Genomic DNA, 24,629 nt, shown 5'->3' with positions numbered 1-24,629 from the left:
TCCCCCAGCAATTTTTCCACAGTCCCCAGCCATCTTTCCACAGTTTCTTAATCAGTAGTCTTTCAAATTTCATTTCTAATCTATAACGACTCACAGAGGAGGAAGTTTAGGTTTTTATCCAAAGGGAATATTTGTTTAGTCACTGAATGAATTAGAATACCTCTTTGCTGTAATCCAATCCCTTGAATATGTGATACAAGAAAGGCAGAACTGTTTAACATGTGATAGTAATAGTCTTCTATTTCTTCCTCTGTCTATCCATTTGGCTTTCAAAGGAAAATACATGAGGCATACTGAAAGCAAATGGGGCACCATGATTAATAAGGACATCACACAGAGAAACATAAAACTGCCCTGTCTCCTTCATCTGTTCTTTTGGTGCAGTGATTAACCTTTGAGTTTATGAGTATTTTTGCACTTGTCTGAAATAAAATATTTTATGACTTCTTACCTCCCAGGCAACTTGGATTAAACTTATCAGGTCTGGGAAGATAGTGGCCCATAATGACTGTTCCCTCAGAAATCATATCTACCTCCCTACCACATTATCAGATCATTTTTTGTGCAAAACAGATGGAAACATCAAGACAAGAGACAAGACAACTTGTTAAGGTCAAATTCCACCTTCCTATACATCATTCATGCTTAATTGATTCCCAACCATTCCTGAGATAAATTGCCATACATTATGAGAGCAGAGAATATGAAAAGATCATTTTCTTTTCCCCATTAATTCTCATTTAGAAAGGATTTTGTCTTTGCTAAAGTTGCTTTGACAGTGTGCTTGCTAATGACCTATCACTGCCGATCAACAAAGAAATAAGGCAGAGGCAAGTAGACTTATTTTTTGACAAAATTATTTCTCTCTGATGCAGTATTTTGTGTATTCTGCTCTCAGTGTCAGAAAGAAAAAAAATATTAAAAAGTAACAAATAGAACAAAACAAACACATTACCCCCTAAAAAACTCCAGAGAAGCCAAAGAGATTCAAAATAAGTGACAAGACAGAATCCAAAAAATTGTACACGTGAGCAGTTTAAATTATACTTAGAAAAAGTCTCATCACTGTTTAAAGAAAGCTTAGCTTCCCCCTCACATCTACATGGCACTTCCTTTCTGCACTGAACAATAACTTTGATGTATATCTCCTGAACATTGTGAATGAAAACTTGAGTATCAAACCTGAACTTGCTCTAGACCTCCTAATCATTTAGGGACATTTGAGAAACATCAGGAACAACAAAAACAACAACAGTGCAAGCTGTGAAAAATGTTACCAAGGTTCTTGGTCCTTTCTGAATATGTTTTTTCTTCTAATTTCAAACAAATATAATGTTTAGGAGATGCTGTCTATAAAGCTGTAATATACTGATAAAGGAATAGGCGTATCAGGGCAGAATGATAGATTCAGTCTTCACACAGGACTGCAAAGTTATCTTCAAGGATCTTAAAGTCTAAGTTTCCTCTAGTTAAAACATTCAAAACTATAAATGTTAACCCAAAAATTTCAGGTAGCAGCCTGAACAGAGAATATTTTATTTGTAATCCATACTAGTATAAAAAACTGCATTCCTGGAGGTGGAAAACTGGTGTCTGGAAGTGAATTACTCATTCCTTTTCTCTTCTGCTCAAGCTCTTCTGCTCTAAGAAAATAAGTAAATAGAAATATCTGCTGGCTATATAGTTCTTCAGTTTACATAAAACATAGAAAAGCACTGCAAGTGTTCCTGGCCTTTATAATATTGTCAGGTTCTATTCAATAGGAATCATGAGTATGTTAAATTTGAAAATGTTCCCACATATGAACAGCCCTGCATCCCAATTTGCCATCAGCTGCATTTTGAATTATCGGGCCTTGAACTATCATTTAATGATATCACTATCATCCTTGTGTTTTCAACTTGTACATTTAAAATTGTAAATTAGAATATACCAAAGATCACACATAAGGATTACTCCCTATATTGTGCATTTCCTCTTTTGGAACAGAAACCAGATGTTCCTTGGTGGGGTAATTTGGAAGTAGAATGAAGTGGAGACAAGGATCTTTTTTGGTTACTGTTACTAACACCTGCTTCATTTCCTTCAGCAGTCTCAGGACCTTTTCATGTGCAGTAAAAAGAAGGGAAGAGGACAAGGAGGAAAACCAGGGTCTCTGTTTACTCTATTCATTTCAAAGAGCAGCTTCACATATCAGTTTGCTGTGAAGTATCATCTTTGTATTTCTGTTTCTGGCAGAAATATAAAGCATAAGCTGTGAAAGCCTTCTTGTATTTTCCCTAGAGCACAGCCATTTAGATGTAAACTCTTACAGCTTCATTGCAAGACACTCCATGCAGAGGAACTGTCAGGTCAGAAGAGGAGAAAAAAATGAAACAGATGAATTTTCTTTGCAGTTTCTCGGTGGGAGAGCTCTGCTGAAATGCTAGTCCGGCTCCACTGGTTCCTGCATCAACAGATGGCAGACAGCATTCCTTGTGTTTGCGTCCCATTTGGTAAATCACAGGTCACATCTGGTCTGGCCTTGTTCTTTCTGAACAGATGGAAGTACACATTAGTTATCGATTGCAACAAGGAAATGGGGAGATGATAGGTAGGAGTGTACGTGGTGGGGGGAAGGAAGGTGAGAAGGAGTTAGAAATAGAAAAGGGTAAATGAAAGAAGGTTTAATAAAGGAGAGAAGAATTTAAAGCATCCAGTACCAACAAGTAACACAGCTGGTGATAACTAAACATGGTAAAGCAGCAATATATAGATAAATGGCTATTAGAAATTATTTAAAGATGTAATGTGTTAGAGATTTTTTATGTGGCTTCCTACCAAAGGCTATTAAATGAGAAACTAAAAACCTGTTTTCAGGCATAATCTCTTTCCACATGAGGTATAAAAGAAAAATCAGAAAACAGACAGAGAAATTCTCTAAGACACTCTCAATCATAAACTATGTTTTAGGAAGAGAAAAAAATAAAAACTTATTTTGTAACTCTCTTGTAATACATAAATATATAAAACTTTTTAGATTTTCTCAACTGCCTATTAAAATTGTGTTTTTTCTGATTTTATTAGTGGTTTATGAAAGTGTGTGAATTTTTCAACTTTTGTTGCTACATTTAAGCAATCATAACTACATGCAAAATTAAATATTTCTAGTGATTTTGAGTAGATATTTTTAAAAAAATTTATAATTTGAATTTGAATTTTAAATTTAAAAATTTTAATATTATAATATATTTGACTTTCAAAAATTGTGAACAACATAAAGCTTGAAAGTAAATTTTCCTCAAAACCACACAGAATAAACCTTTATAAATACAGAAAATTTTATGTTAGTAGGTAAATGTACACATGAAGCACAGAATTTGTAAATGTGCAAAATACCATTACTGTTGATCCTTGGTCTAGGTACAAATATATTTCACATTTGCCAAATACTGCTATACTAATATAAACTTTTTTTTGGTGTCAAGAAGTGAGGTAGGCATGAATAACTTGGTGCAAAACATTGTACTTCAGACATTCCAACTCTCTAATTTCAGTTATGTATGAAGAGCTCCATGTCCTCCTAGAATGCAGCAACTTTAATTTAGATCATTCTATTTGAATGGGGTCTTTTGAATCTGACCTCTAGTTGTTTTACATATTTATACAGTCTTAAGGTATATTTTGACATGAGGCATTAATTGATCACACTATCTAATACTACTACTACTGCTGGAAATTTAAGCATATTTTAAATAAAATGTTCAAGAATTTTCCCATTTGGCCATTCATGTGTTTCTGTTTTCCTTCAGCTCAAATAAAGCATGATTTAGGGTATCTTTATAAAGAATAAGCTGTGTTGAAAAGCCTAGAAGCTTTTTAAGCTGGGCTAAGCTACAACAGAACCCATATACAATCTGCTTTTTTTTTTTTTCTCTTTCTTTTTGTTTCATGTCAATGTGAAATTCAGCAAGGATATTTTTACCTAAACTTCAACTTAGCAGCAATTCCAAAAGAAAAACTTTTTCTGGACAATGGCACATATTTAACACATACTGTTTCTATCATCCTAGCACTTCCTATTCTTGTAGGAATCCCCAAAAGAGAGAGAAAGCTTTTTTTTTTTTTTTTTGTCAGACTGTTCTGTTGAGAACAAACACTTTTGTATGCTTATACAAAATCAGAAATAAGCTTAAAAAACCTGACCTTTTCTAAACAAAATTATTGTTTTTAAATTGTTTCATAAATTCATATTATCAAGAGCTGGTGTGGCATCTAATTTATCAAAAAAATTAAAAGCTTTTGTTTTGAGCACAGGAGAATAATTTTCTCTTACTTGATCTAAAAAAGGAAACACATAATGATAAATTTGAAAGCCTCCACTGCTGCAGGTGTAGTTACAATGCATAAACCAGTCACATATCAAGAACTAACCTTACAGATCACAATAGACTTGAAGTGCCACTAATCCAAATGTTCACTATTTAATTCCTGGATAATTCTATCTTCAAACAATTTAATTATGATTTCTGTTTTCTTTTTAGAAAACCACAGTAATTCAAATATACTTTATGGCTTCTCAATTGCAGACAAATGGATACCTTTTTATCCCTACAGCCTTTCAACTGTTGAAAACCTTTCCTGCTCTTAATAAAAACTTACTCTTTATAAAACATCATTTATCAAAGTTTTAAAATACAATGGACTGATTTTTTTCTGCGTATGTTACTTGCTTTCTCCACCCTAACCATATTAAATATTTTTTTTTCTTTCACACAGAATGACTCACACAAGTTTTTTCCTAAAATTCATAATTATTCCTACTGTAACAGGAGATTGCATAAGGAATAAACCCTGAAATTTTCATTTTGTTATGAGATTTATCACATTAATGTCTGAATTTTGTGTCCCTCTTGCATGCTGATGATAGAATACAAAATGATCCAAATGGCAATCATGACTTAGTTGTACATGACATTTATTCTATAATATTGTCATTTGAGAGTTAGCTATGGGTCCCTGCTCTGAGCAGTGACAAGTGTGGTATCCATTAAAACCTGAAATGAATAAAATCTGTTAAAATATGTTCCTGTTATTTCTATAATAACTGATGGCAAGGAGACCAAAAGTGAAGGTCAACCACTCCAGCACTAGCAATTTAGATAATCACAGTTTTTGGGACTAGAAAAAAAATGGTTCCATACAGCTTACTCTATACTCATTTAAATCTATCACATAAATGTGAACAGAAGCATCCAGAAGGATTTTGAGTTCTAAAAAAAATTGGTGTGATTGTTAGACAAAAGTGTAGCACACATACCTAGTGACTAAATACTGCAGTTCCCAAGTTTCACTTCCATATGCCATTTAACATAAATACTGACATGCTTAGACTTAATAGCTTTGATTACAAATCAGTGGTCACTCTTTGCTGAATCAAAATGCTTCTTTATTCCTTTTCTTTCTGAATTAAGACCGTGATGTACCGTGATGTAGACTGATGTAGGTTGGGGTTCTTGTATTTGTAACAGGAATTACACACAGGGAATTGAAAGCTATAGATTACTTTGCAACTGCAAAAAGTCTATGTGACAAAGAGGCAGGCATATTTAAGGCACCCTGGAATAGGAAAGCAATAATTAGGCATGATTAGAGCATCTTATTTTTCTTCTCTTGTGAGTATACAGTACAACTCAATTCAAATAGGCAATTTGAATCAATTCCTGATTCAAAATGCCTACAACTTCTTTCCTGTATGGCATTCAAAACCTTTACTTGTTTCTAAGCCATTTTAGACATTTTTACCACCAGCTTTTTAGCATAGGCTTTATGATTTATATACTGTGCATGACTCAACCCTTTACGCCTTACAGCCCTTGTGTTTTCCTTATCAAGTTCTCTATGAGGCTGTAGTTTCCTTCATAGAACCCTGTATTTCCTCAACATCTCTTTCTGCTTATGCATTTGATATCCATGTGAAAAATAGGCTAGGAATAGAGAAGGAATTTGGTGTGCAGAGAAATCATAGTCAAAATTTTCTAGGTACAGATGTTTAGATATTCCTTGCCTTTATAACGTAAAAATTCACAATATACGAAGTGTTCAGAGCACAGTGTTGTTAATTTGTGGCACTACCAGCTTGTCACTGCAGCAAATCGGACCTCCAAGTGCTCTTCTGAAGAAATGAGGCACTTGATTCAGAGGTTAAACACCAAGGAGAGATTCCATTCCCATTATCCATGACAAGCAAAGAAATAGAATACCATTTTCCAAGATTCTGGTCAGTTGTTCAGATTAGAGGTGTTAATTGGATGCTTCTAATTTCATTTTCCTAAAGTCAAATCCTGATTAATTTTCCTCAGTTTTTAAAATTTTGTATTGAATGAGCTATTAAACTGATAAAAAGCAAACTCTTTTACTTCATGAACCTTATTTATCTCCAGTATTTTGCAGTAAATAAGTCAAAACATCAGTGAAAAAAATATTATATAACTAGATAGTTTGAAAAGGAAAGGTATATTGCATTTAAAATATCTCCGTATTAAGTAATATATATTAAACTGGTTTAGAAGAACATATATTTGTTATTGTTTATAGTTGCAGTCATTCTTGCAGGTTTCTGTTTGGGTCAGGATTTCAAACACCATCAAGACTAATTAATTGATCTTATATTTTATGATTAGTAGATATGAATGACATGTCAAAAATATTGATGTGTGATAAAACAAAGATTACAGACTAATGTACTTTCTGATTGCAGGCCATAGCAGTCAATCTTGGAAACTTGTTAGATTTACTGCTAGAAAGTTTGAGCTCTATAGCGTAGACTGAGGATTTATATAATGGAGGTGGTATCTAGAATATGTTTGCTTCAGTGTTCATGGTGAGCAGATGGAAATTATTTAAGTGGAAGTTAAAGACAGTTTTCCAGGGGGGAAAAAAATTACTTGTCTATACAAAACAAAAGATAGGGAGAAGAATGTGGATGAAGGGCTCAGGTATACCCTGTGGACAATATGGCTTATTTTCTAGCCACTGTGTTAGACTTAGATTTGAGTTAAATATCATGGAAACCCATCCTTATTAATGGACCTTGTTTGCCCTGTGCAGGTACAATGAAGGCTCTTGATATTACAGTTAAATGCCTTTAGCTATGGACCAAGCAAGAGGTTCTGGCAAAGGATCAAGGACAAGGGACAAAACAGGCTGGTTCACTGGAAGATCATAATTTGTCACCATACTTTGCTAGTAATTTTGTAAGTTCATCTTTACAATTTTCTTTCAGGGCTGTGAGAGGTAAAAGCTCCACTCTATTTTATGGTACTGTCCTAAATGATGCAAGTTAACCTATATAGGTTTTATTTCTGCAGACATATACATAAGCCATATGTGAAATTGGAAATTGGCAACAGTCTAATTTACAAATGCGCTTTAAATCTGTACCACTTTAGTATATAAACTTAGTATTACCTTGGATTACGTGAACAATTAACACTACTTGACTCTTTTCACTTTAGAGAGAGTAGTTGGTGGACCCATTGAGAAGACAGAGTCTTCATTGATCTCATTGAACAATTTTAGAAGACCATGAATTCAAAGCCACCTGACCTGAAAAACTGGATATCTTTTCAGCTGCTATGAAAAATATGTTTAAGAGTAAACAGATCTTTCTAAAACTGATCATAAGCTTGGAATGCTATAGCACAGCAATCAAGTCATGAATGTCTTCATTTATGGAATTACTAAAATACAGGTCTTTCTCCTCCCATATTTGATTTATAATCTAATAGGACTTTGTTTCTGTTCATTATCTTGTGTATCATCTTTAGGTCAGTAATTTTGGCTTAGCTTCCATTTTTGGTTTGATATACCACAGACAGCTGTAAGTGCTCCAGGTAATGATATACTTAACCCAGGTTTTACCTCACTGCATGATTCCTGATTTAAGTCACCCCTTAACGGTAAGTAATATCAAAGCCAGCTGAATCATTCCATGAAGCTACTGTCCAAACAGCCACAACTCTTAAGCACACATATTAATACTGCTTAACACAGTTCTACTCCTTCAAGTCTGTATTTTGTCCTGGTTCAAAGATCTTTATTCAAACACATTTAATGAATTTAAAATGCCAAATTAAATTGCACAAAGTACCATTTGACAACTCTAGTGTACATAATTTCCTAAGAAGATTTCATACAAGTACACATACCTTATTTACACAAAAATTGCTGTGTAAAACAGCATATAAGAAAACGTGTTAAATAAAAGCACTTAAAATACAATTGTATCCTTCTGGATAGCAAATGGCCATGTCTGTGAAGATATATCATCTTATATATAATGGGGCAGATAGACAACCAATAAATAATTTAGGAATAAAGTTATTGACTTAACTATAAAACTGTACCATTCCCTTAACTTCCAGAGAAGAATAATATTTCCTCTTAGTGTAATGTTTTCAGAAAGATGTCAGTTTGGGTGAGATTCAATACAGGTATCCACATGTGAGCAAGGCATCTCAGGACCACTTAAGGTCTGAGAATATCCAAACAGTACATTCAGTAGCAACTAAGAAGTGCCTTGGCTCATTCTAAACCAGCTCTCTTATACTGGCTAACTAAACAGCACTCCAGCTCCGTTGAATATATGGGTTGTGACAGAGCCTAGACACTAAAATCTCCTCTAGACAGCTACAAAGATTGACTTAATCTGGAACTGATTTTCTTCTTTTGTGTGAACAAAAGTCTTACACAATGTCTATGCCTGTTGAAGTGATTCAGACTTAAGAAATTCTGATCCTCTGTCTAAACACTAATATAATTAGAGGGAAAAAAGTATTTATTTCACTCACCCTCTTACCTAAAAAATTCCAGAATAAAATCGATACTGTTTATGTATCCAGTAGAATTTGAGCTGTTTATGCATCCAGTAGAATTTGAGCTGGAAAAACAGAATCATTCTTGTCTTTGTTGAAAATCCAAAATTCTATTACTCTTGGGATCAGAAGCAGGAAGGATACTAATTAATATTTAAAATTCAAAAGGAAAATTCAGAAAGAAAGGAAACATTCCTGCCATGAAGAAACAAAGAAAAGAGGACTTTCAATAAAGACCAATAAAAAGGCAGATTTTGAAAGTTGAAGAGAAAAAGCCATCCTGAAGAATAATATATATTAACTAGTTCTCGTCAGGTTTATTCTCACAGTCTGTTTCTGAAAACTCCCTATATGGTAAAGGATAAAAGACTTGGTCTTGTGGATATGTCTGAGTGAGCCACAGAGAGGTCTGAAAACCTCTTAAAGCAGAGCTTTGAAGACAGGCTGTCATAGGAGAATGATCTAGATCTTTTTATTGCTGAAAACATGGTCAGCTATGAGACCAGACCAATTCTTGAGGAATTTGTCTAGTAAAATCTTCAAAATCTCTAAGTATGGACACTTCTTTGACTAACTTGCTCTACTACTTGACTGTTCTCCTGCCAAAAAACATTTTTTTATCTATCAAGCCAGTTTCCCTTTATTCCTGTTGTTTCTCATCCTCCAGCCATACATCACCATTCCAGGTCATGGGTAAAGATGTTAAAATATCCTATAAAAAAGATACCGAAGATGCACAGGTGGAAAAGCGGGTTTTATAGGCCACCCTGTCCCTTTTTAAGTTCCCTCTTGACAAAAGCCCGTTTCTCTGCTAAGATGATGGAATGTCAAGCAGAGAAGGCAACCTGATTTGTACATGATTTCTGAGTGAGTGATATCTCTCTCCACCTTTATAAGCTTTCCTTGTGATGCCAAGAATGGCAAGAGCTTATTTCTTTGCTCTTTACTCACTCTGCCTCTCAGGTCCAGTTTCTGCCTCTCCCTGTCATATATTATTCTTAGTTCTCCAATTATAGCATATGTTACCATACCTACATAAAAATCAAGGATCTACATTACTGCTGGTGATTTTCCTTATTTCATGGTTTTTGGTTTTTTTTTTTTTTTCTGTGCTCTCTTTTCCTTAACAATGTGTAACTAATATTCTCTTTCATAATTTCTGTCTTCCTTGTATTTCTCCATCTGATTCCCAGTGATCTGCAGCCTGAAATGCATTGAGGCATTTAAAGTAGGGTATTTCCATCAATGAACAACAGTTTGTTTGAAAGCACTCCTCAAAACTCATGAACAGGGGCTTGAGAAATGATCAAATAATTTGTAATCTTATTGCTGTTGAGAAAACCACACAAATAAGACACAGATGCTGAAGAAGTCACTTTAGCTCATTTAAAATACTTACACAATAGCAAGCCCATTAAAAAAAAATAAAACACCACTCCCATGTCCCTCAGCTGTGTGGTCTGATTTTGATTCTCATATGTTTTTAAAATCAAGTGGTGTTTACACTTCAGAGATAGATGTTCCCTCTTTCTTTTCTATGGCTAAGGCTTTCTGAGACAGCAGCCTGGCCTTTCAGCCTGTGAAATGGAGCACACGGAAATACTAATTATGTTTTACCTATTAAGTGAGAAAATAAAGAGTTTCGGTGTCAAAGGGTGCTAATCTGGCAGCTTTCACCAGTGGCACAGTTAGCTGAGAAAATATATGCCTATGAACAAAATAGTGTTAAAGTTTTCCATGAAGGTTTGTCACCTCCTTTGAACACATGAAGAACCATGTGGGAAAACTATTTAAAATCAGATTGAGTAAAAAGATGCATATACTAAATTTCAGGAAATAATTTTCCCCTGTACAACAGAACTATTGTTTCTCAGTTTTTGTGGTGGTGCTGATGTTTGTTCACAGTTTTCTTGTCAGAAAATCCTCATGCCAGCATCAAAACTGAGCCAGAATCATTCCTTTTAATAAGAAAAATATATCCAGGTTTGCAATCCATCTGCCTTTTATAAAATGTTTGTTACAATTATTTTAAACCTAAATAATTTTGCCTTTGTCCCTGTGGGCCTTTGTATCATTTCTGCATTATCTTCCCACACCACACCACAATCCCTTCTATTGTAAGTCTGCCCACAGCACCACAGGCTTGGTCCTGATCATGCTGATAATATGCAAACATTCCTGTTGCTAATTCTGATTTCAATTAAGTGATACAGAAGGAGACTCCAGGGCCTCAGACAAAGGTCTCCTCAGAGCTGTTTTTAGTGCACAGACTTTTATCCCACCAAGGTATTTTATTATTTTTGCAATGGGCTCCTCTGGACACAGTTGCTTTTCATTTCTGGCTTCTCCTCTCCCCTCCTGAAATTGTGAACAGTTCAATGAGAGTCTAAGGGAAAAAAAAAAACCAACAAAACAACTGAAAAAACCCATACCAGATAAAATAGGGGTTAGAAAGCTCAGCAATTCACACAACAATCAAATTCTGTGTCTAGATTAGAAGTACAGCAATTAAGTTGATGTTATGACCATTAATAACATCCACATAACACAAGAAAAGCCAATCTTATATTAAGGCATAAAGTATGATTAAGATTGATAATTGGAATATGATAGATTCTCAATACAACCCACAACACCAGACAAAGGCCTAGAGGGTAAGGAGCTTTAACTTAAAATAACTTTGTTTCACAGGATTTACCATGGACAGGACAAATACAACTATAAGAAAGTTACGCAATCATCTCTAAATTATTAGGAACAATGACCACTTATTTGCCATGATTTTCAAATGCTTGTAACCTGCAGATTTTCAAAAGCTTAATATTGATGAACTTTATCTGTTGTTCAGATAAATAAACTGACACTTAGAGTATGCAATGACCCCCAAAAAAGTCATAGACCTCCACTATCAGTCTTAGTTTTTGTTCATAGTCTCAGGATGCCTTCCCTTTGTATTATCTACATTTTCTGTACTACTCAAGTACTGAACAATGATACAATGAAGGATTTAAGTTTAAGATTTTTTGAAGCTTTATGATAGGAACTTTAGACTGGTTGCTTTACTCTTTAAATAACTTGCCTGAGCATGATTAATGAAATTCCTCCTAAGAATCAGATACCTTTGTCAAATTTCTGTTTGTATCTAAAATGACTCATCTGCACATTAATTCTACAGTGCTTTGCCATCCAATTCTAAAAGCTAGCACACACAGTCTCACATAAAGCTGAAAGTGGAACAATTCCTCTTTCCTGTTTATAGGTAAAATGTGATTTTCATCACATACTTCAAGGCAATTTTCTTGTACATTTTTCTGAGAGTAAAATTCAATATGTATTTATTAATACTTTATACACTTCCTGTGGGAGAATGCTAATCATAGCTAAATCAAGTCTTTCCTCCCATCACCTGCTGAAAGTAGAAAAAAGTCAAGCAAAATGGAACTCCATAACTGCTGCTGGGGAGTAGTTCTTTCCCTACGATCAATAAGGAAGGCTTCCAGTCATGCTTTCTTACAATGTAGGAACATTTCTTTGGTTTCTGTTTTTTTTTATTCCACATCTTTCTTTCACTCTTTTCTTTTACTTTTTCTTTTTTAACTCACATTCATATTTTTAGACCTTAATCCTATGGACTGATATGGTTCAAACCGATATGGCTCAAACTGATGGACTTTGTGTCATCATTTTTTAAAAGACACAGTATTAGGAGTTGTTTACTAGTGTCAATTCTTTAGATTTTCATGAGGAGATTAGAATCAGTTCTCTGTATTGCTGAACTTCCAATTTAACATTGTATATGTCTGTATTTTGCTGCTTTCTCAATTCTAGCTGGTAAACTGACTAGCATTGTAAAAATTCACGTGACATTCACTTGAGCCGAATGACATTCAATTGTGCATATATAATTTTCAGATATAACTACAATTTTGAAAAATTTGTTGCCTGTACTCACTGGTATTGGCACTATCTTTAAAATTATTTTCTAACAATTCTGAAAATCTCATCTTTTTTATCACACTCTCTATTCTGACTCCTTTTGTTGAATCACTTTAGAAAAGAAATCAGGAATTTTCAGGATTTTAAAGCTAAATCTAGACACTCAACAATATTTAATTTTCAGTGGTGCCGCTACACCACTACACATCATATCTGTGTGTAACTGTATGTTTTGATCATACGTCTTTTGAAATCTATTATTTGCTTGCCCCTAATTTTTTTTCCCATCCAGATAAACTGGCTACTAAAAAGTCTGCTGCTTGTAACAGGAGGTAAATGACACCCCAGAAATGGTAATTCCTAAAACTGGTTAATCTAAGATGACCTGAAAATTATATTTTTATCCTTTGATATAAACACCATAGTTTATAACTGGGAAAGCATTTCACTCTCCATCCATGACTTTGATGTTCAGATTCCTTTTCAAATTCCTTTCAGGCATTCTATAACTTACACATACAAGTTTCTTTGTTGTCACACCGAAGTTAAACAGAAGCTCATCCTGGGCAATGATAAAGAGAATTTCAATGTCCCAGATTCCTAATGAAGCTATAAAGGACAAACCACTCCACAGCATATTCTGGAATTAAGGTCAGCTGTATAGGACAAATAGGAGGGCAAAGGGAGGAATATAATATTCTTCTTCCAATTCTGTAATAGTTGTCTTATATTTAATTATATTAAAGTAGTGACAAACAATGAAAATTAGGTGCTCAGATCCTATGAACCATGTTTTCTCTTTCCCAAGTTTCATCTAATGAGAACACAGAAGTGATCCTGTGAGGTTTGTGTTATGGTAGATTTTACTGGTCTAGGAAGAGATGCCATTAAGTAATTTAAGAAAGAGAGTAAACTGTTAGTAGTCTAGTAAAAGGATGCCTTCTCACTTTTGCAGTTCAGTTTGGTGAAAGAGCTAGGCTTTTCTTTCTTGACATTGGGCTGATATAAGGGTACTTGACCATGGCCATCACTTAACATGATGTTGTTAAGGACCTATGGAATTGTTGCTTCTAATAAATTCCTTTGTAGTTTATCAGCTAAGAGGTATAGGACTGAGACAATGAGAAAGCAGAAATTTCAAGTAGTAGGTTAATTCCACAAAACATTATTTATATATATATGTAAAGCATAAAGCTCAGTTTTAGAAAGTAAGGAAAATTAAATGTGTGATTAATATGCTTTGTGTCTGACAAGACTACCAAATAGTCTTGAATCAGGGACACGTATATCTGGAAATTCAAGAATTCATGAAAACAGATAAAAAAGACATATAAACAGTATGAAAATATTATATACATAGTGTATATGGATTTAAGAGCATTAAATCCCTATGTTGGTATGTTCAATAACCCATATTTCATTTTCTCACTGTCCTTTTCACAATGATAATGTATCCTCTAATGGTAATGAGTTATTTATTATATGAAGAGGTTCTGCATGTAGTGAAGGCCTTATTTGTTTTGATTATAAAATTACAATATGTTCTATATTTGCCCGAGCACTTATTCCTAGAATTCAGAAATGTTCATTAAATTTGCTGAATATCTTCTGTAATGTTTTGCAAAGACTATTTCTACAGCAACCTAAGAGATCTAGTCCTAGAAGACAAAACAAAGGCTAAACAAAGAAACCATTTCCCATACTACTTTTTGCATTCTTTTATCATTCCTATATCTTCCCCACAATGCTATTTCCTCTATCTTTTCCTTTCCTTCATAGTATTTGTTCTTCAAAGAAAAGTCCTTGCAAATCTGGTGAGGTTCAGATAATGAAAGAGTAAAGAAAAAGCAAGCAAGAACTTGTAGGAAATTAGTACAACCTGGTTTATTGCTAAATATATAGGATTAACCTTCTTACAAGTGTTCTAGAAATCCCCACCAGCACCACCAGAAATAAATGTATGAATGACAGACTGCTCCATAAAATCCTGTAACTAAGCTTACAATCTTTGGCACCAACCATAAATTCTAAGTGTGAAATGGGATTAGTTCATTCCCAGTGAATTAGTGTCTGTGTTAATAGAGTTCTAAATATATAATCATATAAATGCCAGTAAGAAAAATCTTAAACAGGCTTTCACTGTGCAGTTATTTCCAGTGTGGACTCGGGAAACCAGCCAGGTTCATTCACCTTTGGGAGCAATGCTTCAGACTTCTCCACTGTTAGACTTTCTTTCTAACATTCCAGGCAGAAAAACAGGCAGGTCATGGGTTTTATCAAGCTTTGTCAGATCTTTAAAGCATCAGAACTTCCTTAATTTTTTCTGTCTCACTCTTGGATTTTTGTGGAGTGCAGATGCCAAAAAGAGAGCCTACAGGGAGTGTTTGATTTGGACCACAGCCAACTTCTCAAACTTGGTAGGACAACATTTCATCCAGAGAGCGATACAGCTCTCTACAGGTAGGGAAAACAAGCTTCAGCATTCTTGGCTTCTTGAACTTGAGCCAGAACGGTCTATGACTATCTTGGTCAGCGTAATGGAGTTTAATTTAAACAATGCACTTCAGAAAATCACAGACTCTGTTTGGAGAGTTCAAAAACACTGTTTTCCCCTGAAAGACTGTCTGAAGCCTTAAGTTTTCAGTTTATGTGAGGCAATCAGATGAGCTCTTTTGAGCTACTTGAAGAGCTAGTGTACATTGGATTTTGAAATATTGTGTTCCAAAATAGTTAAGCTTCAGATTTCAGCCATAAAATGCACTGCAGTTCAGACAGAGCTAGTGTTCTATCTATGGCTTCCTCCTCTTTGTTATATTTTACCTCATAAATATAGATACAAACTCATCTGTATTTATACATTCAAATCAACATTAGAAAGTCTTCAGAAAGGAAATTCTTAATTACTAACTATTAATTACCTGATTATAAGTAGTCGAGGAGGAATCTAGGTTATATATGTATCCCAGAGAGAATGAAAGTAAGTGTGCAAATAGATATCTAAAGTACCTGATTTTTATTTCTGTTTGAAATAGTAAATTATATCTTTGCAAGGCAAATATTTTATTGAACATTAAACAAGTGAGATTTGTGACTTAACATTAGGGGGAAGAATAACTGGTAGAATTACAAGCAAAATTACTAGGCTAGAAGTTAAAAATTATTTACATTATTTTCTAACTAAAATTTCTGAAAATTTTGTATACACATGATTCAGCTCCATATCTGGTTTACAGTCATTTACTATGTGAATATTTAAACACACATATTGATGTCAGGAAAACAGTCTAGAGTTTTACAAGATAGAAATTTGAAATTACTAAGTCCTTGATTATACATATTAGGGGGACAATCAGATTCTAAGCCTTTTCTCCCCTAGAAACATACTGCATGCATACACAGCTTTCTAGGGCAAAATTTTTGATTAAGAATTAAATAAAAGACTATTCCTTTATATCAAATTGAGAAAATCTGTTATATCTAGATGCAGATATGAAAACCAGTCCTAACCTCTGAGAAATTACATCTGAAAGTCCTTATTTCTGTCCTCTAGCTGAAAAGGACGTCTACTCTGCATAGTTCTGGTACTGAAATCAACAGTGTTAGGTGACATGAACAAATCTGATTCTTTACTTGGTTTCAAAATCAAGGAAAGTTTAAACACATTTTGGGTAAATTTTATCAACAAAGTCTTAAGATGGCCATATTTAATTGTTCCTCTTTTTTAATTTAAGATATGAAGTATAATGTCACCAATAAGATAAAAATTAGCCTGAAAAAAAAATTTTTACTGGGAAAATATTAAATGATTTCTATCAAATAGAGTTTTTCACTTTAAAATTCTCTTCTAATTAGGCTAGCATCATTACACATCTTTTTTTGAGAAGTTAGAAGAAAAAATTTGCTTTCCAGTCATGGAAAGACTAGCAGTCTTCACCAGTCCTTCTAGCAGATATGATATAACAGAAATTCAGAAGCAATCCTGTCAAAGTAATTACTCTTTTGTAAGTGAAATTCTGGATCTCAATCAGTCCTAGAAATAAATTTATTTTGATGAAAATTTAATTTATCACACATTTCTCAATGGAATAAACCTTAATTATCTGAATTCACTATTAGTCAAAACATTCAATGTCAGCATAAATTTTTTACACATTTTCTGATTCAGTCTGCTCCAAACAAATCCTTCAGTTTATTTCTGAATTCCCAGCTTCCACCAGCTGTTTCTACAGCTCATATCCAACAGGTGATAGATGGATAAACTAATAGTATGTCACAAAGAACAAGGAGCTTTTTAAAGCTGTATTTTCTTTTCTTGTGTACAGAAGCACTATGGAGCTTCCTTAGGCTACAGAATGAATAAATCAAAATAATCAAGCAAGGAAGGAATTAAGTGTATGTGAAAGCTCATGGAAAGGGATTTCCTATGAGATTTCCCAACCAGTCTTGACCTCAAGACTTTCAAATGTCTCAGTGTCTCTTTAATACCAATCTCTGAGACTTTACTTATTTTTCTAGCATTAGTCAAACTCTGTTTTACCTTTAGTAAGAAAATGAAACTATGGGATATACTGCAATTAAAATATCAAGGTAAATAATTTTTTATCCAGTTAATTTATCCTTTGAAAATTTTTCAGATTAATACCTCTAAATTATTATCTCCTATCAAAATTTCAGTGTGTTGAGAATAATTTATTTTGAGAAGTTTAGCGATATCTGCAGTGATATGGCAGATTGAAATTTTCACAAATATAATTATATTGACAGAACTGCAAAGATATACCAGATTTCAGGAGCCATATCAAGCTCAAGAATTTGCAAAACTGCTGGAGAATAAAAAAAAATGGAAATGGAGAATGAAATGATAGAATCATTGGGTCATAGAAGTAGATCTAAAAATTAACAGGTTATGCTAGTACACTAGCATAACCATGATCAATTATTGTAATATTAGATGGCTTTCAGTGGCTTGTCTTACAGGCTTTAAAGACTTGTATTACCTGTGAAGCTATTGCTTAATTGCTTTCAAGAAATATTTGAGAGGATACAACTATCCCTTTAAAGACAAGAAAAAAAATCAAGGATTAATTAGCATAAAAATATTCCTTATGGACCAATGGAAATCCTCTATATTGTAAGCAAATCAATTCCATTTGTTTTCCTTTCCACCCATGTATTTTGAATCAAAGTGTGCTGCATCATTACAGTTATTAGGTGATGGATAGCTTTTGGTGCTACATTTAGCTATGAAACAAGTCAGATACTTCAAATGAAACCAGAGAGCCAGCAGGCTGAATTACAGAGGACACAGAAACAAGCTATGGCATTAAAAAATAAAAAAGAAATCATAAATGCTTTTCCATATGTTTTGTCATTTACTTAGATCAGATCACAGTCCCCTCCAGTGAATTTAAAAAGTCTGAAAATGGTTGAGATAGAACATAATGCTGAAGGGTTTCACTAATAAACTAAAAAAATATAGATGTGAAAGGACAGAGAATACAAAATGGGAGAGAGCTGTGGAGGAAGGGAAGATGTTCTTCCTCAGGCAACACATAACACAGTGAATAAAAGCTGAAGAGGACACAGAAATGACAGGAAAAAAGAAGAAAATATCAGGTCACTGAAAATGCAACAGACAATATCTGGAGAATATCACAGATCAAAAAAAGTAAAACTGAGTCATAAATTGATTTGATACTATTGGTTTGCCTTTAATACTAAACCCATGAAGAGACCAAAACCTTACCTAGCATAAATCAGTGATGGTTGGTTTGGATTCAGATATCTCCAACTTTCACTAGGGACATTCTGAGTCTGAGATTTTGGAAAAGAATTAAGGACTTGAAAATAAATAGAGATGCAGCCAATTTAGATTTTTCATTGTAGCCATAATTTTAAAATAGTGATACCTTAGTATTGTCCATGACTTTGAATGTGAAAAAATACTCAGTGGTTCCAGTTTTTAAAAAGGCAAAAAATTAATTCCTGAGAGGAGAGGGCAGGATGCATAAGGAAAGGCCCTTGAGGACAGGCTTCTTTAAAGTAACTATTTTGGTGACTTCTGATGTAACTGTGGGAATCACTGGAGATACCTTGATTCCTATCTCTCACTTTAACTTTTACTTGCTAGTTGTCTGAAATAAATATAAAAGGGCAGCACCCTCTCACTCTCCAGAGCTGGCAGTGCTCCTGAGCACTGAAGGGTGATTCTGATTGTAGCTGCTCTGTAGCTTTACTGATATCAAACCAGAGCAACAGCACAGCAAACAGCACTATTACACTAGTGCACCAAAGTCAGTCACAGAACAAGATGTAATAAAGAGCAGCTATTGAGAGTGAAGGGCCAACTCTTAGGATGAATTTCCTGATGTTTTGTTCAGTCTTCACTTTTGTTCAGTTTTCAGGTTTTTTCAAGCAGTGGTACTTCCTGTCTTTCTTGTGATATATGCTCTTCAATCCACTAAGTCTCACCAGGACACTTTATTTTGCAGACTGGTTGTATGGAAAATTTCAAGTGCAGTGTTTTGTCCACTCATAACAGTAACTCCACATGTGCAATCTTTCAGTGCTGTACTGATGCAATCGTTGGTTTAGTCTGGTGCATGAACAGCCACACAACAAAATTATTGCAATGCAAACTCACTGCAGTCCAGTCTTCAGCAGCCCTCCCACACACAGCTGAAAGATTCTTCTATCCAGCAACTGTCCAGAAAAGTTATTAGCATGCCACTCTGCCTAGTATGAAAATACAGAATTATATTCTTATCAGAGTTCTTCCGAACCTGTTATTCCAGAGTGCCTTTTAGAAAGTTTTTAACACTGATTAACAGTACGTCACTGGCTTTTTAATCAAAGTTGGATGAAAAACTTGATATCTGCAAACAGGTAACCAGGTATTTTACAGTTAAAGTTGTTAAAATAAAATTTTTAAAAAGTTAAAATAAAACTCATTATAATAATTTAAAAATTGTCCTTACTTATATCTCTGTAAAACCCTACTCTTTAATAATAAGCTCATTTGTAAAATCCATCCCTTTTTTGCTGCTATTGACACCATTTTACTGAAGTTCTCAAATATGAAAGATGTCTTGGTATCTATTTCCACTTTTTGCAGTGCATTTCAAACACTGTTTCTTAAATCCAGGAATAAAAAATAAACATGAATGAAATTGTAGCAATTTCATCTTGATTCAAGATTTTTTGATCTACTGTTTTAAACTTTCAGGTGTTTAACTGAATAACTGTGAAGGTTTATAATTTGGAAGCGAAGGATGCCTGCGTAAAGCTCTTGAATCTCTTCCAAAGCAATATGTTAAACAGACTTTTTTCCTAACACAGGGTCTTTGATCACTTACTGGTGAAGATATACAAGGTAATAAATGTATCTTCCATCTGTTGCTACTGCCTGCCTACCACAAAAAAACAAAACAAAACAAAAAAAACCCACATAGAATTCTAGTATTGTTTCCCCCTGTGTGATAATATAAGTCAAGATTTTATGGAGAATAAAGTATTCACAAATGCAGGATATGGATCCTTTCATCACTTAGACCTTTCAAGGCAGTCTTGGACTGAATAAATAAATTATGAGGAAAACATGATTTTTATGAGTTTATGGGACAATAAAAGTTAAATAATAAGCTCTCATAAAATAAAATCTCATTTTATTTGCCTGTTTGCCCTATGCTTAAGTAGGTTTTTATGTTTAGACACTGAAGGGGTATTCAGAATAGTTTCACTGTGAGGAGGACCAAGCAGTGGAGCAGGTTGCTCAGAGAGGTGGTCCAGTTCCAATCTTTGAAAGTTTTTAAGACATGATTGGACAAAACTGAGCAATGTGTTCTGCCATCCTAGCTGGCCCTGCTTAAAGCAGGAAGGTGAGATGGAGCAATCCTGAGCTGCCTTTGAACCTGAAGTGTTCATCAACTTTGTGAACCTGTGAATTGTCCATAAGGCAGTGCATACAATAGTTTCAACATCATTGCCTTTAGGTCAAATCTCCTAATCCTTGTTTAAACAACTGAGTTAACTGAAGTCAGAATAAATTATCTTTTAGCATCCTGCATGACTGAAAAAGGACAGTCAAGATTCAGAACTACCTATAAGATTCAATTCATGTTGGCTTGCTGGGGCACCTATCCTCACTTAATTTTTTTAGTTTGTTGTGTTACATTAGTAACATGGTACTTGCTTCGGATGGGAGAATCTTTGATGGACCCTCTACATTATGTTATGGTTTTTTTGTCTCTCCTTTTTGCTATATGCTCAAATTGTATTGTTTTAGCTTTTCTCATCTTATCCACATAATTGAGTAAGATTCAACTGATTTAAGTTCTATATATTTGAGTTCACGTAATGGGCATTATTTCAGGTTCTATGTTGTTCCTTAAAAGGCTTGTTTGATTTGGGTTTTTTGTTTGGTTGGTTTGTGTTTTGGGTTTTTTTTTTTTTGTTTGTTTGTTTTTTGTTTTTTTTTTTTACATTCAAAGAAACAATTGGAAACAGGATGTCTAGAAAAAGAACCAACTTTAGTAAGTCAGCCTATGCCTTGATGCTGCAACTCATCTTTCTAATTATAGCAAAGTCCAAATGGTTGGTCCTGGTTCATTGATACCTTTTGTTTCAATACCACACCTTAACAATATTCTGGTATATTGATTCACTTCCTCGCTATCACAAAGAAAATCAGTGGGCATCACACTGAAATAGTATCCTAAAGCAGTTTGTAATGAAATATTCCTGTGGTGTGCAATCAGATACTTCTGCAAATAGGTAGAACTACAGTATCAAGAACAGACACTATACCAATTAAAATTCAGCTCATGCTAAATCTCTTCTCCCCTCTGAAGTTTACTTGTTTCAGAGTATTTCTTCAGCAGATACAGTACTGGATGATTAATATATCAACCTCACAGTATGAGAGCTGATTTAGTTACGAAATACATGAAAGCTATACAAATGTTTTTGCCTTAAACTCTTCATTTAACATTTCTCCATATGGCAGATAAGCCACAAAATCTGGTGCAAAGATTCTGATTTATTGATATATTTCATTCCACAAATGGAATTTGTAGCAGGTGCGCTTGAAAGTCAAGGAAGCATGAGGAAAGCAAGTTAAATCTGTATGCCAGTTTCCAGTGCTTACACTGGAGCAAATTTCAAAAGCTTGTAGAAGAAATATATTGGAAAAATAAAGGCAGATAGTCCATTATTTTTGAAAAAATCCCAGTTAAAAAAATAAAATTAAAAAAAACCCAAAAAAACCAAACCAAACAAAAACAAAACAAAACAAAACAAAACAAAACAAAACAAAACAAACAGCAGAGAAGATTCAATTAATAGAACATCTGGTAACTTTTGGAAAACATTTAAATATCTCCTCTATAATAGGAAAAAATAATTGGAAGTGTCAAAGCTCTGTCCTTTAATACCATTCTCAAAGATGTGTTCAGATAGGCCAGGCTGGATGGGCCTCTGAGCAATCTGGTCTAGTGGAGGGTGTCCCTGTCCATGGTAGGTGAGTTGAACTAGATGCTCTTTAAGATCTCTTCTAATTTAAACCATTATATTATTCTATGGTTCTATACTTGGAATAACTTTACAGTCACAAAACGAAATACAAATCTCCTAAGTATTAAAACCACAAAATACAGTGAAACAGCTATCATAAGGTTAATTTACACCTCTCATATTGGTGATATCACACACTAGGATCAATCTGAAAACTTTTAGATTATTTTTCATGGTGCCCAAGTTTATTGCTGTGATTTGTCCTCCTGAGCAAACTTTTTTTCTGATTATTCATAGAACCTTCAAAAACTAGCTAAGCCAGTTGATATTTTAAGCGTGCAGCACTTATCATTTCAGCACCAAAGATAGGCTTGAGTGAGAACGCAAGTTGTATTTGTAGCTTCATTATCACTCCAGAATTTTGCTATCTTCAAATCTAGTTTCACACAAAGAAAAATATGCATTGATCTCACATGTGAATTGTGATTGCCAAAATGTGCTTTAAGAGTGGAATGTACGATTCAAGATGGCTAAAGATTCATGCTGAAGCAATTCTTTTTCATATATTGTAGCTGGAGTCAGCTTTGCATGAGAAAGTGAGTTGATTGAGTGGCCAGTCAGACCTGAAAAATCTGTGTCTGTCAGCCTGTATATAAGAGTCAAAAAACCAGTACAACTGAGTTTAAAAACAAGGGACCAAGTTATGAGAAAACTTTGTTTTCATTATGTCCAACCTCCTGCTACCCACTAGTGTCCTATCTGACCTCTGATAGCAGCACTGATGTAGCTTTCACAGCCTCCCTCAGGAGTTTAGTCATTTGGACCATACAGCTCAAAATCTCTTCTTAATGTCTAGCCTAAACATTTCCTTCCTTAGCCTCAGGTCACTGATCTTTGTCCTACATCTTCTGAGACTGTGAATAATTTCCTGCATTCAATTTCCACTGCTGTATTGAAGGCATGAGACTGAGAACAAGAAAAGAGAGAAAAAAAGAGGAAAAAATGTCTCTCTAGTCTAAACCTGCCTCTACTTCAGCTTTACCACAGTCTGTGAGTTACAATAGAATTATCACGTTTTTCATACTTTCACTTTTATTGGGAAGTTGTAAAGATCAGCCTATTATATAGTACTATAAAATTAACACTACCCTGGATTAAACAAAAACAATCAATAGATGAGGTCCATCAAGCACTGACAAGGAGCCTTTTCCTTTTATTCTCTTTCCCTTTACTGGAGGAAAGCCAGCCAGCCAAATATACTCTAGTCTAAAAGAGATTTTAATCAAAAATCTTTGCAATGTAAGCTTGAACACTGCTGTTAAGGCTAAAAAAAAAGAAGATAAAGTACTCTGTCATGAATTTATGTGAGGCAATTAAAATTCATTTCCATGTTGTATAAACAGATGACAAACTGTTTCAAAAAATAATAAGGGATGAATTGAACTACAAAGCTTAAAGAATTAACCATTTGCATTAGGATGCCAAGGGCTATGGAAATCTGAGTCAGATCACAGAGGTAATGAACCACTGGGCATATTTCATTTTTCATGACAGTGGACTAACTGTTGGGGAAATACTGTAAAATATAGATCACTGGTACCTGATATCACTATCTCCTACTCCCCTTCCTCACCAAGAAAAAAAATGAACAAAAGAACATTCAAAAAATCACATGCAGTGATTCTGTGATTCTATGAATTGCAATTAATGAATGTTGGTTATTTATCCAACATTTTACTTGAAATATTGAATCTGTTACAAAACTGTATAGTCTATTTGAAGCAGCAAAGAAATTAACCATACCTCAATGGAAAACAAGTTTTCTTAGACAGTTCGGTTTCTTATGTTCAGGTGATATTGCCTGAGCTCATCCCATGTAGGATCAATGTATCAGAGTACAGTTGTTTAATTTAAAAAAAAAAAAAAAGTTAATAGTTTTGGCTTATTTTCTTCACTGTATTTTGGGGCTGTAGTGCTAATATAATTTTATTACACATATACTTTTTATTACATTGGTTTATTATGGTAGATAGCTACTACAGCTGAACAGGGCAAAAAATATCACAATTTAAATTTTCATGAAATGCAGAAGCACTTACACTTCATGCCTAATGTTTAAGTTGATATGACAGTCAATATTCCTCCACAAAGATCCAACTCAGAAATTTCACCTGGAGTTTCCTCACGCATCTCCATCAAGATCCAGGGCATAAGTTTACTTCAGCCTATTTCTAAACTTGTTAAAATGTTGATATTTGAGGATATGTACCCTGAGAGAAAAATCCTGCCGAATTTATTTGGTTATGGTGATTAGATAGTTGTTTAAAT

At 34.1% G+C, this 24,629-nt stretch overlaps 1 long non-coding RNA gene across 1 annotated transcript in view; it reads right to left on the bottom strand.

Moving 5' to 3' along the window:
* Nucleotides 1-2,141: 2,141 nt before the first annotated feature.
* The window catches only part of LOC144246386 (uncharacterized), a 160,966-nt gene continuing 138,478 nt past the window's right edge, over nucleotides 2,142-24,629 (bottom strand). The window contains exon 8 of the long non-coding RNA XR_014955717.1: nucleotides 2,142-2,533. This is a non-coding gene — a long non-coding RNA (uncharacterized LOC144246386). The remainder of the gene's footprint in view (nucleotides 2,534-24,629) is intronic.

Source organism: Lonchura striata, chromosome 5 (genome assembly GCF_050655825.1).
Source record: "Lonchura striata isolate lonStrDom1 chromosome 5, ASM5065582v1, whole genome shotgun sequence".
In the NCBI taxonomy this organism is placed as follows: domain Eukaryota; kingdom Metazoa; phylum Chordata; class Aves; order Passeriformes; family Estrildidae; genus Lonchura; species Lonchura striata.
The sequence above is the reverse complement of the archived record's forward strand: the minus strand, read 5'-3'. Positions and strand labels throughout refer to the sequence as shown.